Here is a 16,516-nt window from a genome sequence, read left to right as displayed (position 1 = left end):
CTCGGGCTGAATTGGATCTAGAGGAATAAACAAGTGATCTGTCCAACTGCTGGCAGCAGAGAACCTAAGTTATCCTTCCTCGGGAGAAAAGGTCAAGAGGGGTCCATAGTCATTAACTCAATGGATACCTGAACCTCAGTTTAGGAAAGATAGAAAATTCACACACAAAAAAGCACAACTCTAATTTTTTACATCCATGTCACTCTCATTTGTTTTAACTCACATTGAGCTATCAAATTTTGTGGCAAGCTATAAACTTGTTGAGTCATTAGCCTGCCTGGTTAATGGAGGAAAACTAAATTCCTATTCCTGCATAATGACACTTATTCACTGTAGACATTTGCATCACTGGGAAATGATAAAACCTCATCCTTCATAATGAAGTTCTGGGCTGACAAAGAGGAAAATATAGTGTTGTGGGACATCTATGAATATAAAACAAGCTTAATAGAGAAATAGTGACAAATTATATTATGCAAAATGTAATGCAATAAAAAATGTTACAAACTCATTGGAAATGTCATAAATAATCTAAATAGTTTTTGACTGTCAAGGCCTTGAAAAATATATTCCTTTAAAAATGAGATGCAGGAGAGATGTCAATTTAATTGCCATCATATTTTGACAAGCTTGGAGATTCCCATATTCGGCTTATTTGCTAAATTTAGATACTTGCTCAAATTGAAATGAAAGGAGGAACACAATTAACCAGTTTTGCCATTTTATTGTTAATCTGGAGAGAAAGCTGTGAGAACTCTTAAGCGACAGGATCGCTGCTTTGGTTTCAGATCAATATTTGGAAGATGTTGCAATCAGTTTAGACAAATGCATCTTCACAAAGTAGGCGAAGTCTCAGATTTTGAACTTGAACCCTGAGAAAAGACAATTGTCAAATTTACAACATTACTAATAGTAAGTTTTAGCTTCTGAAAAACCTGTCGCCAGCCCTTCTTAATCAACTTGACTAAGTCTCTGGCTTAGAACTGAAGGACTTACATAGTAGAAGGTAATTATTTTTCTTCTTTTCATCAAGCATTTGCCATAGAATTATCTACTCTCATGTCCATTTGATGTTTTACAAGTTTCTTTATTCTGAATTTACTGGGAAAGAATGTTCTTTCTTAGCCATGCAACCATTCTGTGTCGCTTTTTTTTTTCTTTTGACATTTTCTGTGTTTTGAAGACTCTTATCTGATGCTTAGAGGAGCAGCTAAGAAGTAGAGACATGACTTCAGCATCTATGATATTTTGAAAAGCATTTTTCTTTTTGCTATTGCTTCATCAGAATAGGCAACAGCCATGCATCCTGCTTGGATCTACCAAGGATAGGGGTCCCTGACCCCACCAAAATAAGAGCTAAACTAATCCTGTCTGTTCATGCTGGTTGAAATGCAGAAAATAGAGTAAAGAAGAAAAGAATCATCATTCCATTCATGGTACAGTACTTTCTATCAAATCTCTTAGTGTACTCTGTAATTAAAATTTGACTTATACAAGAGCTGTTCCTTTTCAGGATAAGTTTGAGGATTGAGTGTTGAACACTTTGCATTCTACCGCAGAAGTTCCACTGCTCAATCCATCACAGCTTTCTTTCCCACCAAGCCTTCTCTACACTGTCCCCCACACAGCTATCGTCAATTCATTAGACTTGGTGTGTAAGATGTGACCAATATGTCATTTGGCTCTAGAGGGTAGATTACAGTCCCAAGTCATGTATAATCTTTAATTTCCTTTGAAACCCTGAGTATGTGTGTATATATATATATATATATATATATATATATATATCTCCCATCTTGAATTTTTTTGGAAGTTGACACATATTTCCTAAGAAAAATTTAAATTCTCTTGTTGAAATTCCCTCACTTGTTTTTAATTCTCCTAAAAATATTTCTAGAGTTATTGATCATATTCCCATAATTTTCCTGAACCATTTTCATTGACAACTCAATCTTCATGCTTTTAGCTTTGTATAAACTCAGATATACCTCTGGATCAATTTGTTAAAAATAATTGATATGTCAAGCTTTTCTGATAGTCTGATTATTACTTCAGCTATTTCTCCAATGTGAAAAATTAAATTTAAAACTTCTGTTTTGCAAGGCACTGCTGAAAGAATGAAGAGCCAGCCACAGACCAGGAGAAAATATTTATAAAACACATACCTGATAAAGGACTTGTATCCAAAATATATAAACTACTCTTAAAACTCAACAATAAGAAAATAAAAAGTCCTACTTAAAAAATGGGCAAAATATCTGAATTGATACTTCACCAAAAAGATATATGCATAGCAAATAAACACACAAAAAGTTGCCCAACGTCATTTTTCATTAGGGAATTATAAATTAAAAGAACAAGATACCACTATACATCTATTAGAATGGTCAAAATTCACAGCTCAGTATCAAATGCTGGTGAGGACATGCAGCAAAAAAACTACTTTTGTTCATTGTTGGTGGGAATGCAAAATGCTACAGCCACATTGCAAGACAATTTTCAGTCTCTTACAAAATGTAGTCTTAGTGTACAGTTCACAGTCACACTTTTAGATGTTTACCCAACAGTATTGAAAATCTATGTCCACACAGAAACCTGTGCATGGGGGGTTCAGAGCAGCTGTTTTATATGTAACTTACACAGTGTGGAGGGAACAAAGATGTTCTTCAGTAGGTGGATGGATAAATAAACTGTGATACATTCATACAGTGGAATATTATTCAGTGGTAAAAAGAAATGAACTACTGAGCCATGAAAAGACACGGAAGAATCTTAAGCACACATTACTAGGTGAAGGAAGCCAGATGGAAAAGTTACATACCACACAATTTTAACTAAATAATATTCTGGGAAAAGCAAAACTCTGGAGACAGTAAAGAGATCAGTGGTTGCCAGGGGTTGTGGGGGAGAAAAGGGAGGATGCATAGGTAAAATTCAGGGGATTTTTTGAGGTGAGTAAAATTATTCTGTATGAGACTGTAATGACACATAAAACTATGTATTTGTCAAAATCCATAAAATGAAGAGTAAACCCTAATATAAACTGTGGATTTCAGTTAATAATAACATATCAATATTAATTCAATTGTAACAAGTGTACCATACTAATGCGAGATGTTGGTAATAGTGGACACTGTGTATAGTGGGTGAGGAAAGTGGTAAGGGGAACTCTGTACTTTCTGCTCAGTCTTTCTGTAAATCTAGAATTGCTCTAAAAAATAAAGTCTATTAAAACAACAACAAACCCCCAAACAAAACTGATGCACTGTTTTCTTGATACCATGGTTATTATTTCAGCTCTTTCTCCAATGTGGTTTATTTTATTCTTATTCATGTAGTGCATCTTGACTTACTTTAAACTGTAAATTGTATGCACAAAATCATATATTTTTAGTGTTGCTAACTGTTGTTTAAGCATCGTTCTTCTAGGGTCCAACAACTTTAATTCTAATTACTTAGAGTTTTTTGTATGCAGTACCCAACTGTGACAATACAACTTAGATACATAAAATATTTATAAAGAATATGCAATCAGAGAATATCAAGCAACTGTAATTGACTTCACCCTTGAGCTTCTTGTCAGATTGAGAATTGTCCTTCTGATTGAGGCAATGTGATGTGCAATCATGTGTGATTGATTGGAAATCATTTCCATGGAATGCCATGCTGGGGACCTGCCGTCACAGTGGAAGTAGAGCTGATGGCAATGGCTAGCTTTGCTTCTTGTGTACAAAGCTTGGCCCTCAAGGAGGTCATGAAAATTATAATTCTGCAGACTATAGAATAAGAGGTGTAATCATTGCTTGTTGGATCATAATTGCTAACATTTGAGTACTTATAACATGTCAGGCGCTGACAGAGGGCTTGGCAATTATTAATATAAACCACTGAATCTTCACAACAGTCTTACAAGGTAGGTGCTTTTATTATTCCCATTGTATACATGGCAAAACTAAGTCATGCAAGGTTAAGTGACCTACAAGGTTAAGCCAAATGAAGGGTTAGGGTTAGGGGCAGAACTGTGATTTGACCTTGGGCAGACACTCTGGCGTGCATACTCTTTTCTATGCTTCTCTTAGTAACAGAAAGTGTGGATGCAAAGGGCAAAACTTTGATTTAAAAAATACACAATCTAGTTTGTCTTCTAAGTTTGACCATCTAATGTTCAAAGCATTTCTCAAAACCTCGCTTTCTGACCCTGCTTTGGTCTTATGTCTGCAGAGGGAAAGCAGGTGGTGCTCTTAGCTACTGCCTGGCACACTGCTCTGACCCTCTAGAGCACTTTGTCCTAAACTTGCTGGGTGACCTGGCACACTTGTTCTAGAGTGTCTCTATGTGTCTACGTGAACAGGCCCATCTGAGCTACCCTCGTTACTGTGCTCCTGGAAGAAAAACGAGATCATCAAAGAAAAGCCAGCAAGATTGTGGGGTGGGTAGACAAACCCATGGGAACCGTGAGAACAAAAAATACAAAAGAAACCACTTATTTATTGGTCGAAGCTACGGTTTTTGGCTAATACTTCTAAAAAAGATTCACACTGAATTTTAGTTTGTCAAGTTTATTTTTTGCAAACTGTTAGGTAGCCTACACTTTTTACAGATTGCTAGTTCTATTTCAAACAAACATATCTGGCAGAGGCCTTTTCATAAGACTGAAGAGATTGAAATCCTTTTTCATGATAAATGGAAAGAAACTGAAAAACAACTGGGAACAAATACTGCAACTTTTTTATTGTCTAAAGTTCACGGAATTCTAAATGCAATCTTCTCCCCACTCCTGCAGCATACAAAACCCGCATTGAAATGTGAGGGAGGTGGCCATTCTGAAAAAGGATTAAAGATCCTATGAAACCAATGAACAGCACAGTCTTTGTGCAATTATTTTCACTTTCTCCTCTTAAAATGCATAATGAGGTAAATTCATACGTATCAACTCCCTGCAATTTACTTGAATTGAGTTATAAGAATTTTAAATGGCAGGAAGGACTCCCAACTATAAAGATACAAAGCTATTCTGAAGAAGATGGCCATTACCATAAATTTTAAAACTTATGATCACATCCTTTTAAGAATGAATTTGAAACTAAAAGACAGGAATTTTTCTCTTCTTTTGTGGGTAAAGGGATGAGAACGTTTTGAATATTAAAGAAAAGAGGTATTTAGAATGTTAAATGAGAAAGAAGTGAGAGTATAGCAAGTGGTGGGCAGAGAAGAAACTGTCCAATCTGAGACTCTTTCCACTTGTGCTACAAAAGATACATTCTAGACTTGTTTTGACTATAGTTTTTATTAAGGTAATTGTCCTTAATGTTCCTCATACAAGCGACTTTATCATTACATCGGATATAATGTGCGCTCAGAAGGAATGCTCTATGAGTTATCTGGGGAGAGAGTGAAATGTTGCTTGGAGCATGATAACATATAGAGGAAGGAGAAGCTGATTGTCTGGTTCCTAAATTGATGTTGGGAACAATAAAAGGAGATTTATTTTACTGTATATTCAGAAACATACTAGGATTCTAAAAAAATGTGGAGTTTGAATCACATGACTCGTTAGTTGTAAAACTGAATTCACTATGGGTGGTAAAGTTCAGACAGATTTTGAGTGGTATAATCCTGAGAACAAATTGGAAAAGAAAAACAGGAAGATAGAAGCTGCACAAAATAAGTAAAACTGTTCCAAAAATATAATAATAGTGTTTGCTATTGATAGAATTATACAAGTACACTGGACAATCAATTTTTTAGAAACTTGCCATAGCTTATAAAATAATTTCATATAATATGCATTTGTTTATATATGTGTATATGTGTATATGTGTGTGTATATATATGTATACATACATATATGTAAATTCTCAGTGGACTCGTATGAAATTAAAGAATTAGGCACAAATGGGTGAATATATGGACTACACTTGGGAAAATGTTGAGTACAATTATCAGCTTATCTACATTAAGACTGTATCATATTTGTACATCTGTATTCTAATTATTCCAAGATGCTTTTCAACTTAGTATATCCATTTTACTCTTGCATAACTGGAAACTGGAAAACCTGTGACTTGGCCCAATTTCTATGGCCAGTGATTGAAATTTGCCTGGTTGACTGAGTTGTAGTCTAAATTTCCACCAGGCAGCTGCCGACTCTCTCTCCCTGGGGCATAGAAGTAGTGTGAAAATTTCTGCGCCATCCCTAAGCCACCACAACTTACTCACTGCATGTCTAAGTTCTCTACAATGTCCAACATTTTGACTCAACAGATGTCAATTCCTGCCTTTCGCTACCTGAATTTTCCTGCCTTTCACATGACATGTCAAAATATTCGAATTTGCTGTCACGTACAATTTGACTGCTGACAGTGGTTCCATTCAAATTATGGCCAGCACAGCTCATGCTAGTGGACTGGTTATCTAAACAAAGTCAAGAAAAAGCAGAGCTCACCCTGGTGGGGGTGGTTGGCTTCTGGTTTCACTAGTTCAGCTTTAAGCTACTTCTCAAGTCTTCTTCAGGGAAGACAAAATGGTCAGTTTTATGGTGTTCCCAGCAATCGATGTCCATAAACCACTGAAAAGGGTTAAACACATTAACTTCAATATCATGCAATGCAAATATCACATGAATAGGATAAAATAGTAGAAGGAAGCAAGTTGTTTTGCAAGAAAAGCATTGATGAATGAATCAAACCACCGCTTTCTTTTTTGCTTCCCCCCTTTTTTATTCAATCAAACAAAATTATTGACTAATATATTATGTCCTGGACTCTGTAGAATTACTTTTACCCACTTAAAAAACGGAAGGGATCATATCACACATTTTTACCTGTTTTGACACGATTGTAAGGTTTTTTTTTGTGCAACTCTCAGGGAAATCCTAAAGTGCGAATACTCACCCTGTATGACACGGTGTCTTACAAAATGAAGTATTAAGTAAAACAACTCTATGACTGCTGACAACATTCACAATCTACCTCGTGTAAAAAATGTTTATGAAATCAGGAAAAGAAAGCAGTAGAGATTTTGCTATGGTTTCAGAGTCCCCGGCGATTTGGCATACCTAAGTTGACTATCACCTTTATTTTTTTCCTTTCCAAAATGTATTCTCACTGGGTTCTGGTGTGACATGTGCAATATCACCTTAATCTCTACATCACTACTTCTGGCATGAAAACTTCACTCTTCCAAGAGAAGTAACTACATTGTTATTGAAAACAAAATTACATTCGCTCAGAAAACTGAGTCCCGTCAGCCTGCCCCAGTTTATCAACTATAGAGAAAAAAATCAGATATGGGTCATTCTGATTTGGAATAAGATTTTTATGGTAGAGAAAGAAAGATTTTGAGATATGACAGAGAACAATGTGCTACTTATTAATATTCTCTTGTATCGTAGAATAAATTCTACTAAAAAATATAAAACATTTTTCCTTCTTGTATTTGAACAAAATGTTCTAAATTATCTAATGTGTTGAAATGCAGTTGTCATCTTTACAGCAGATTGGAGGGCACACATTAATCGAGAGAGCAGATAGATTGTATTGTATTCCTCTCAGTGTTCTTTTTTTTTTTTTGAGTATAGTTGCTTTATGATATTATGTTAGTTTCAGGTGTATAGTGTAGTGATTCAGTATATTTTTTCAGATTATTCATTAAAAGTTATCACAAGGTAAAGGCTATATTTCCCTGTGCTATACAATATATCCTTGCTGCTTCTCTATTTTACACATAGTAGTTTGTATCTCTTAATCCCATACCCCTATCTTGCCCCTCCCCACTTCCCTGTCCCCACTGGTATCCACTAGTTTGTTTTCTATATGAGTTCCATCTTGCACATACATTCATTTGTATTATATTTTAGATTCTACATATAAGTGATATTACACAATATTTGTCTTTGTCTGACTTATTTCACTAAGTATAATATTCTCTACATCCATCCATGTAGCAAATGGCAGAATTTCATTCTTTTTTATGGCTAAGTAATATTCCATTGTGTGTGTATGTGACACATCACATCTTCTTTATCCATTCATCCATTGATGGACACTTAGGTTGCAACCATATCTTGCTATTGTGAATAGTGCTGCTATGAACACTGGCAGCACTAATGAGGTGCTTGTATTGTTTCAAATTAGTGTTTTCATTTTTCCAGATATATAACCAGGGAATGGAATTGCTGAATCATATGGTACTTATATTTTGTTTTTTGAGGAAACTCCATGCAACCTTTTATAGTACATTTCAATTTACATTCCCACCAACAGTTTTAAGTGTTCCTTTTTCTCCACATTCTTGCCAACATTGGTTATTTGTAGAATATTTGACAGCCATTCTAACAGGTGTGAAGTGACACTTCATTGTCTTTTTGATTTGAATTTCTCTAATAATTAGCAACGTTGATCATCTTTTCATGTACCTGTTGGCCATCTGTGTATCTTCTTTGGAAAAATATTCAGGTCTTCTGCCCACCTTTTTGATTGTTTTTTTAAAAAATATTGAATTGGGTAAGCTGTTTATATATTTTGGGTATTAACCTCTTGTTAGTCATATCATTTGCAAATATTTTCTCCTATTCTGTAGGTTGTCTCTTCAATTTGTGGATGGATTTTTTTTTTTGCTGTGTGAAGGCTTTTAAGTTTAATTAGGTTCCATTTGCTTTTCGCTTTTGCTTCTTTTGCCTTAGGAGACAGATTCAAAAAAAATATTGCTGTGATTTATGTCAATGAGTGTTCTGCCTGTTCTATTCTAGGTGTTTTATGGTTTCAGGTCCTATATTTAGATCTTTAATCCATTTTAAGTTTATTTTTGGATATGGTGTGAGGAAAGGCTCTAATCTCATTGTTTTACATGCAACTGTCCAATCTTCCCAACACCACTTATTGAAGAGACTGTCTTGTCGCTATTGTGTATCCTTGCCTCCTCCTCTGCATGTTCTTGTGTCTCCATATAATGGCAGATATAATTGATTTTTATTAAATTGTTTCTCGGTGATTGAAAATGCTGTCCTTCTCTCTCCCAGATCTTGGCAGGTGCTGATTCCTCTCTGTGGGGAACTTTTCCTGATTTTCCAGAGTTTCCATATGGCAAACTTCTCTAACCTTTAGAGCAGCTTGTCCACATCCTTCCCATTATTTCCTATGTTATATTCTCTCTGTTACCTTTGCAATGTACACGTCTGTATCACTGTACCTAATAGATAATAACATTTGTTTCTGTCTTGGTGTCCTCTCATATACTGTGAGATCCTAGAGAGCACAGGCTGTTATTTGACTTTTTTATTGAGTTCCTGGTGCTGTAGCGTATAAAACATTGAGAGGACTTAGTGTTTCTTGATTAATTCCAGGACCACTAGGATTCATTTAAGGCCCCACATTTGTCCATAAACCACACAATGTACAGGGAAATCATTTGAGGTTGTAGCAATTTGTCATGATGATAAGAAATGGAAAATTTTCTCTGGATTAAAAACTTCCCATCTCCCAAACAGGAACTTTCTTTCTCCAGTGGCCTGCTTCCTTCAGGGAGAAAGGGAAAACCCCTCACAGCTTAACACGTGGTAACTAGCACCAAGTCATGAGGGAATTCTGAGCAAGTGGATTCTGCAAATAGACTAAATGCCACAGTTAGTGATCCAGAGAGGCAGATGCATCTCCAGAAGTCCAGGATGCTGCCTTTCATCTTGGATTCTCTGTGGCATGAAACAATTTTCTCAAAAACTTTTACTCCCCCGGCCCCCAAATTTATCAAAATCAATTGTTTTAAAGTTAAAAAAGAAACTGAAAATGTTCTCCATATTCCAATAGAAAAATCTATGCCACATGACATGACTTATTGATGTATCACATCAACACTTCATAATATATTATTCATGCTTGCAAGTAGGATGTCCAATCATGTGAATTCCTGACTATGCCAGCTCTGTTTATAGTGAGACTGAAATGAGAACTGCAGTCACAAACAATGAGTTCATACAATGCTATTAATATCACCATTTTGATTATTATATTATTTATTATTTGTTGAGCTCTAGTCTCTCTGTTGAAGATTAAAGCATAATATTATATAGGAACAAACAAAAAATCCTTCAGCTAATATTCTAATCTCTTTACTGCCCCAGACTGAAGCTCTTCAGAATTTAGGTCTATTTTGATAATTTACTGAGGGAAAAACTGTGTCACACTGGGTGGTGCTGGTAGGGAAAGAAACTGAAATTATTTTCTCAGTCTTTCACCATCCACCCTGCCTACTCCTTAATTTTGATTTTGCTCTCAAGAGCAGATCCAAATTTTGTAGGACAAGTTTATACAATTTGGGGGTACTTCTTTAAGAAAAAGAATGCTGTATTAGTCAGGTCAGGTTGCAGTAACAAAATACCATGGACTAGGTGGCTTAAACAACAGAAATTTCTTTTTTTTGGTCTTGCATATAATCTTTCTTTTATTTATTTATTTTTTAATTGAAGTATAGTTGGTAACAATGCTGTGTTAGTTTCAGGTGTATAGCAAAGTGACTCAGTTTTATATATATAAAAGACACATATATATAAAATACACATATACATATATAAAATAATTTTTCAGATTCTTTTCCCTTATAGATTATTAGAAGATTTTGAGTATAGTTTCCTGTGCTATACAGTAGGTCCTTATTGGTTATCTATTTTACATTTAGTAGTGTTATATAAATGACAGAAATTTTTTTCTTACAGTCTGGAGGTTGGAAGACCAAGATCAAGGTGGCATCAGAGTTGATTTCTGCTGAGTTGATTTCTGCTGAGACCTTTCTTCCTGTCTTGTAGATGATCATCTTCTCTCTGTGTCCTCATATGGCCTCTTCTCTGTGTGAATGATGGAGGCAGAGAGAGAGGGAGAGAGAGAGAGGGAGAGAAGGAACAATATTGAAAGAGGCCTGATGATTCTATGTTTAATCATATGAAGCAGACCTATTAGTAAAGGATGTAGTTCAGTTTATGCCTTGCACTCACGTATAGACCAATTGTGATGCTAGGGATTGGAGGGCTAGGATTATCCCATCCTTTATGGGGTGTCAACTCTTGATGAAACAACTGTGCTTAGGGTAGCAGTTTCATGCAAGAAAAAGTGGTTGGGGGTATGTGTGGCAGTATCATGGAGAGAGGAAGATAAATCATGAAAATAATAAGGGGGCTGTATGGATGACCATAAAAATGTCTACCACACTTTTCCATTGATATTGTAACAATATTTCTCCTTTCCTTTTCAGTTTATACTTACTTTCCCAGTGCTTTTTGCCATATTGCTTTAGATAAATGCATTGTAGATTCAAATATATTTTCAGACAAGTGTGATGAGGATCTTAATAAAATGATATTCTTAAAAGCATGAGAGATTTTCTTGGCTATTAAAGAGTAATATTATGTTCATGAAAATGATGACAACTTTCAAGTTATCTTACCCCATTGTACAATCTGTACTTCTTTAGCTATATTGTTTTCAGATTATTTGTTTCAATTTTCTGATTGACTTGACAAATAAAAGGGAATGTGATATAAATGTCTTATTTTCCATTACTGAAAAATTTCTATATGATTTTCTTCTTATCATATCTCTTGAGTCCCAGAGAAAAAAGAATGGAAATCTATCATAGAATCTTTTACAATTTGAAATCAGTTCATTTTCTATGTTAGACAGAACATAACATTTACAAACCATATGGATAATATCTAGATAAATTAAGGCATATCAGCATTGCTTTTATCTGATAAAATACACACATTTTCCATCAACTTTACTTAGAAAATATTTTTAAACATATGTTAGACATAATATGTGTAACTAATTGTGCCAATTGGGGGATTAATTTTAATTTGAATAATATATTCCAAGACTTCATAGGAAAAGCTATAGGACAATGGGGAACCAGAATAGCCTAATTGCTCAAAGAAAATTTATGTTGTCCTTTGGTGGATGAGAATTAATCCACAATTGACATTTTCTTTTTCTTTCTCCTTTTATTAAAGGATACCTTTAAAAATCATCATGACTGAACTGAGGCACAGATTATGAGCCAATGTCATTTAACACCAGTTATATCTTAGGAAAATTGAAGCTCCTGGAAAGAAAGGATGGGAACCTTTATATAATGTCATGGAGTATCCCCTGACCTCTGACAGAGCAAAACATGTGCTGGTCTAGAGCTTAAAAAGTAAGTACTGTATATTTTATTGGAAGAGATGATTACCTTTTTCGTAGGCTAAAAGAAATTATTTTAGCCAAGTAATGTGATCCCACCAGGAGAAAAAAGCCTGTAGATGTTTAGAAAAGTTCATGACAATGAGGTGTGTATTGAGGACTCTGTGAATGTCACAATGGCAACAAAAGATAAGAAGTTTGAATAAGGTAGATATAACTCTTGCTGGTGAGAGATTAGAGCTTCAAGTAGGCCATCTATGGTGGTTACTTCTCAGCTGGAAGGCAAGGAATTTCATGAAAATTTGGAGATTATTTCCTGGCATATTACTGTTTCTAGTATTAGAATGTTTCCAGCTATTTAAAAAAATATTATCTTTGTGAAATGTTTAGGCAGATATTAGAATAAAGGAATATTAGACATTTCAATAGAATATATTTCTATGATTTATTTCCTCTAATTTCCCCCATGTTAATTGCTCTTTGTCTGACATCTCAAATTGTTTAGCAATGAAATTCATTTAAGGCTATGAATTTCCCCCTAAATAAATCTTTGGCTGAATTTCCTAAGTGACATGTAGTTCTAATTATAATTGGTTTCTAGGTGTCCTGTAATTACAATTTTGATTTTTTTTCTCAAAATTTAAAAGATGTGTATTCTGTGCCCCCGCAGCCCCCAGGTGATTGGATTTATTTTCCATATGGCTAGATTTGTTTTATGCTTAACTTTGTTATTAATTTTTAGTTTTATAATATTGTTTTTGGAGATATTGAGTAGGACAAGTTTTCCTTTTGTGTATTTATTGAGATGTTATTCATAGCATAATATCATGATTGCCAAATATAGACTCATTTTTCTTTAAAATCTGGATGAAGTAAAATTTGTTCCCTATAATACATGTTCAGTTATCTGCACCATCAGTTATATTGTTTATATTTTCCAATATTACCAGTTTTGTTGGTTTCTGTCCCATCTGTCCTTTTGTATTCCATATCCTTTTGCAATCTATGCTGTCTTTTTTTTTTTATTACTGTGTGCTTATGTTTCTACAGTGTGTAGCTTTTGCGTCTATAAAGGATTAAAAAATTTTTTTTTGACATTTCTTTTTGGATTGTATACTCCTGGATCCTGTTTCCTGTCTCTTGTTTTACAGAATTTATTTATAGATATTACATTGCTTTTTCTTTTCTGCTTATACTCAGATGAGGCAAAATCTGAAAAGGTTAAGATGTAATCTAATTGCACTTGTAATCTGATTGCACTTGATTCACCCTCTGTTCACTTATTTGATTGCAGATCTACAGCTAAATGTCAGATTGACAAACAGTGTTCATTGCCTAATTCCCAGTTTTGGGTAAATTCACTTAGGGCAAGTCAATTCTTATGGGTCAGCATTTCTTTCTAAGCCCATTTCAGTTGGAACATGAAAAACTATAACACCCACCAGATACCACTACCAAGGCTCTTTTATTTTCTAAAGTGATTTTTACCTGTATAGATAACTTCTAACAGAATACAGTGACTGTGACTTTTGTTCTCTATTTTATACTGTTTTATTTAGTTGGTAGTCTCTTTAAAGATGTGGAAAATGGGGTGTTTAGATGTGGAAAAGGCAGGAAAAGGGTGAGGGAAGAAGTACTATGCTTGCTTTACATTCTATACTTGGGAACTAAAAGGGCTGGCTACTCAGTTTTCTAATTAGTAGAATCCATTATTAAGAAAATAAAGATATGAGCATGCACGAAATATCATTTCCATTTTTTTCATAATTATCTGAGGTATACCATAAATGGCAACTGAAACTTTTTCTTTCTCAGTTTAGTTTCACATATTTTGTAACTAATGTCATTTCTTCCTAGATTCTGGCATTATGTCTATGAAAGTCTGATCTTCCACACTGTAGATTCTATTCTTTCTTGGAAATTTTAGTGAGGAGTTGTGAGAAGTTCTAATATGACTGGGGTGAAGGAATCCTACTGAAGGAATCCTACTTATCAGATGCTCTTCTGAACTGTCAATCCTTATAGATTAGCAAAAAGATTAATTCATGGGAAAAAAAGAACATTCAGTGTTTGAACTCTGATCTATTCTATTACCTGCTTGCTGGTGTAACCAGGATAAGCCACTAGCTAGTTTGGCATCTTAGTTTCCTCATCTGTTAAATAGGAACGTCAGAGTTCATGATTCCTAAATTTCACTCATGTCTAAAATACATGCTTTGTTGTCTTGTTTATATATCATGTATTATAGAGTCACATTTTCCAAACATAGGCAAAACTGATATTAAGAAAGGTATGGAACTTATTTATTTCCAATTACTTTCAGAAAGACTACCTCAGACAGCCAGCCTACTGGTCTGAGAACTTGCCACTTCTCCTTACTCCAGTCATCAGAATGAGTCTGCTATGAGCTATTTAAATGGATTTTTAAGCCTATAGTAGGGCTTCTTGCTTATATCATATTATAATATAATATATATTATATTAAATATATTTTAATTCTTTTACTTCTAAGAGAAGATTTTTTAAAAACATGCTTACTTGTCTTTATAACACAGAGAACAGCATGATTCAAGGTTTTGACATCCCTTTTCTGTAGTGGTCATCCATCCTGATGGTATTTGATAGACAACAACATGGTGCCTCCGTTTATCTAGGGGAAAGGAGAGAACTAGATATCAGTGCAATGTTGCAGATAAAATCATCTTCTCATCTCTTTTTTTGGGAGGGAAAACATGAACAATGTGATTTTTAATTATTAAATATGTGAGGGTCTGTGTAATTTTTAAGAGACTAATTCACTTAGGGGCAGAAATGTCTATTAAAGAAATAATTTCACTACATAAATACTTTCAATAATTAATTAAACATATAATGCTCATTTCTCATCTCACATACAATTACTGTACTTTCCTCTGGCCTGGATCAAGGCTGAGAATAAGCTTTTATCAAAAAGTGTTTGAAGTCTTTAAGAAAGTTGATACCACTAACTTTTTCTGTTATGACTTCTGAAGAGCAATTATCATTTCAGATATGAAGTAGTTTTTATTGTAAATAACAACCCTCTAACAAATTCAGGTGTTTTTCATTACAAGTATTTTTTCCTCAGATGGATTAGTTAATATTTTTCTCTACATTTTTTAGATTTTACTTTCCAAGTACAAACTCTTTATATTTCTAAAAGTCACAAAGAATATTCATTTTTAAGTCAAGATAAGGCATGGAGAAGAAAACAGTTTCTCAACTTATTTTGGTAATAATTATGTAAATTAAAAAAAAGATACAAACCTCTAATGGCACACACTGAGCTTGTGTTTAGTTGGAAAAATCAGAGAAGATTTATAAACTAAAAAAAACCTAAATTAGCCCAGTTTAGAAGGTCCTGTGCCAAAAATAAAAATTTAAAGATGACTGTACCCTGTTTGCTTAGGACAGTATTCTCAAAGTTTTCATGGTAAGAAGGAATCTCACAATATTTGCCCAACCTAGTGTGCATAGCTCATCATAAAGGTCTTTTTATTACCACTGGGTCTCCTATATTTGTGGCTAGTAGCAGCTGCCTCTACCTAAATAGGGTCTAAGGAGAAGAAAAAAAAATCACCGTGGGATTTTGAAAATTAGACTTATGTGCAATGAATGAATTATATCATATTTGAACTACAGATTCTCCAGTTCATATCTAAAAGTTATTCGCAGCAACATCGATTGAAAAGTGACACAACAGACAAATAACAGGTATCAAAATCATTGTGCAAAGTGAATCCAAGTTACCAACTGATGACTTCACAGAGTTGGAACTACTCTTTCAGATTAATTGAACTTTTCTTTAAAGGTAAAAGTCCTTGTGTTTGAACACTGGAGAGAAACACCCAGCCCTTGGAAATTACAAATGGAGGCAAACACTTGAAGACCATATCTTCACTTTTATGACTGCACTATCCAACTCAATACCCGACATTTGTCTTTAATAATTTTTATTTTTTTGTCATGGTTATGATAATATGAATACATGGATAATGAACTGAAGATGTTCAGCATTGTTACTGGCTGTGTGTCAAATACTGAGCACTTTTCCTTCAGATGCTGAGTTCGAGAAGATCTGAGAAGTGAAGTGATTTGCCCGGTACACAAGGTTATTTCATGCTTAAAATAAAATTGATACTTTTTCTATGCTTAAATATCTTCTTAAAGATAATTATTATCTTGTGAATACAAATTTTTAATATCTAAGGCCAAATATTCTAATCTAAAGTACTGGACAAGCAGCAACAAAGTGTAAGTCTTTTTTTTTTTTATAAATTTATTATTTATTTATTTATTTATTTATTTATTGGCTGCATTGGGTCTTT

Source organism: Hippopotamus amphibius, chromosome 5 (genome assembly GCF_030028045.1).
Source record: "Hippopotamus amphibius kiboko isolate mHipAmp2 chromosome 5, mHipAmp2.hap2, whole genome shotgun sequence".
Lineage (NCBI taxonomy): Eukaryota > Metazoa > Chordata > Mammalia > Artiodactyla > Hippopotamidae > Hippopotamus > Hippopotamus amphibius.
Note: the sequence above shows the minus strand (reverse complement) of the source record.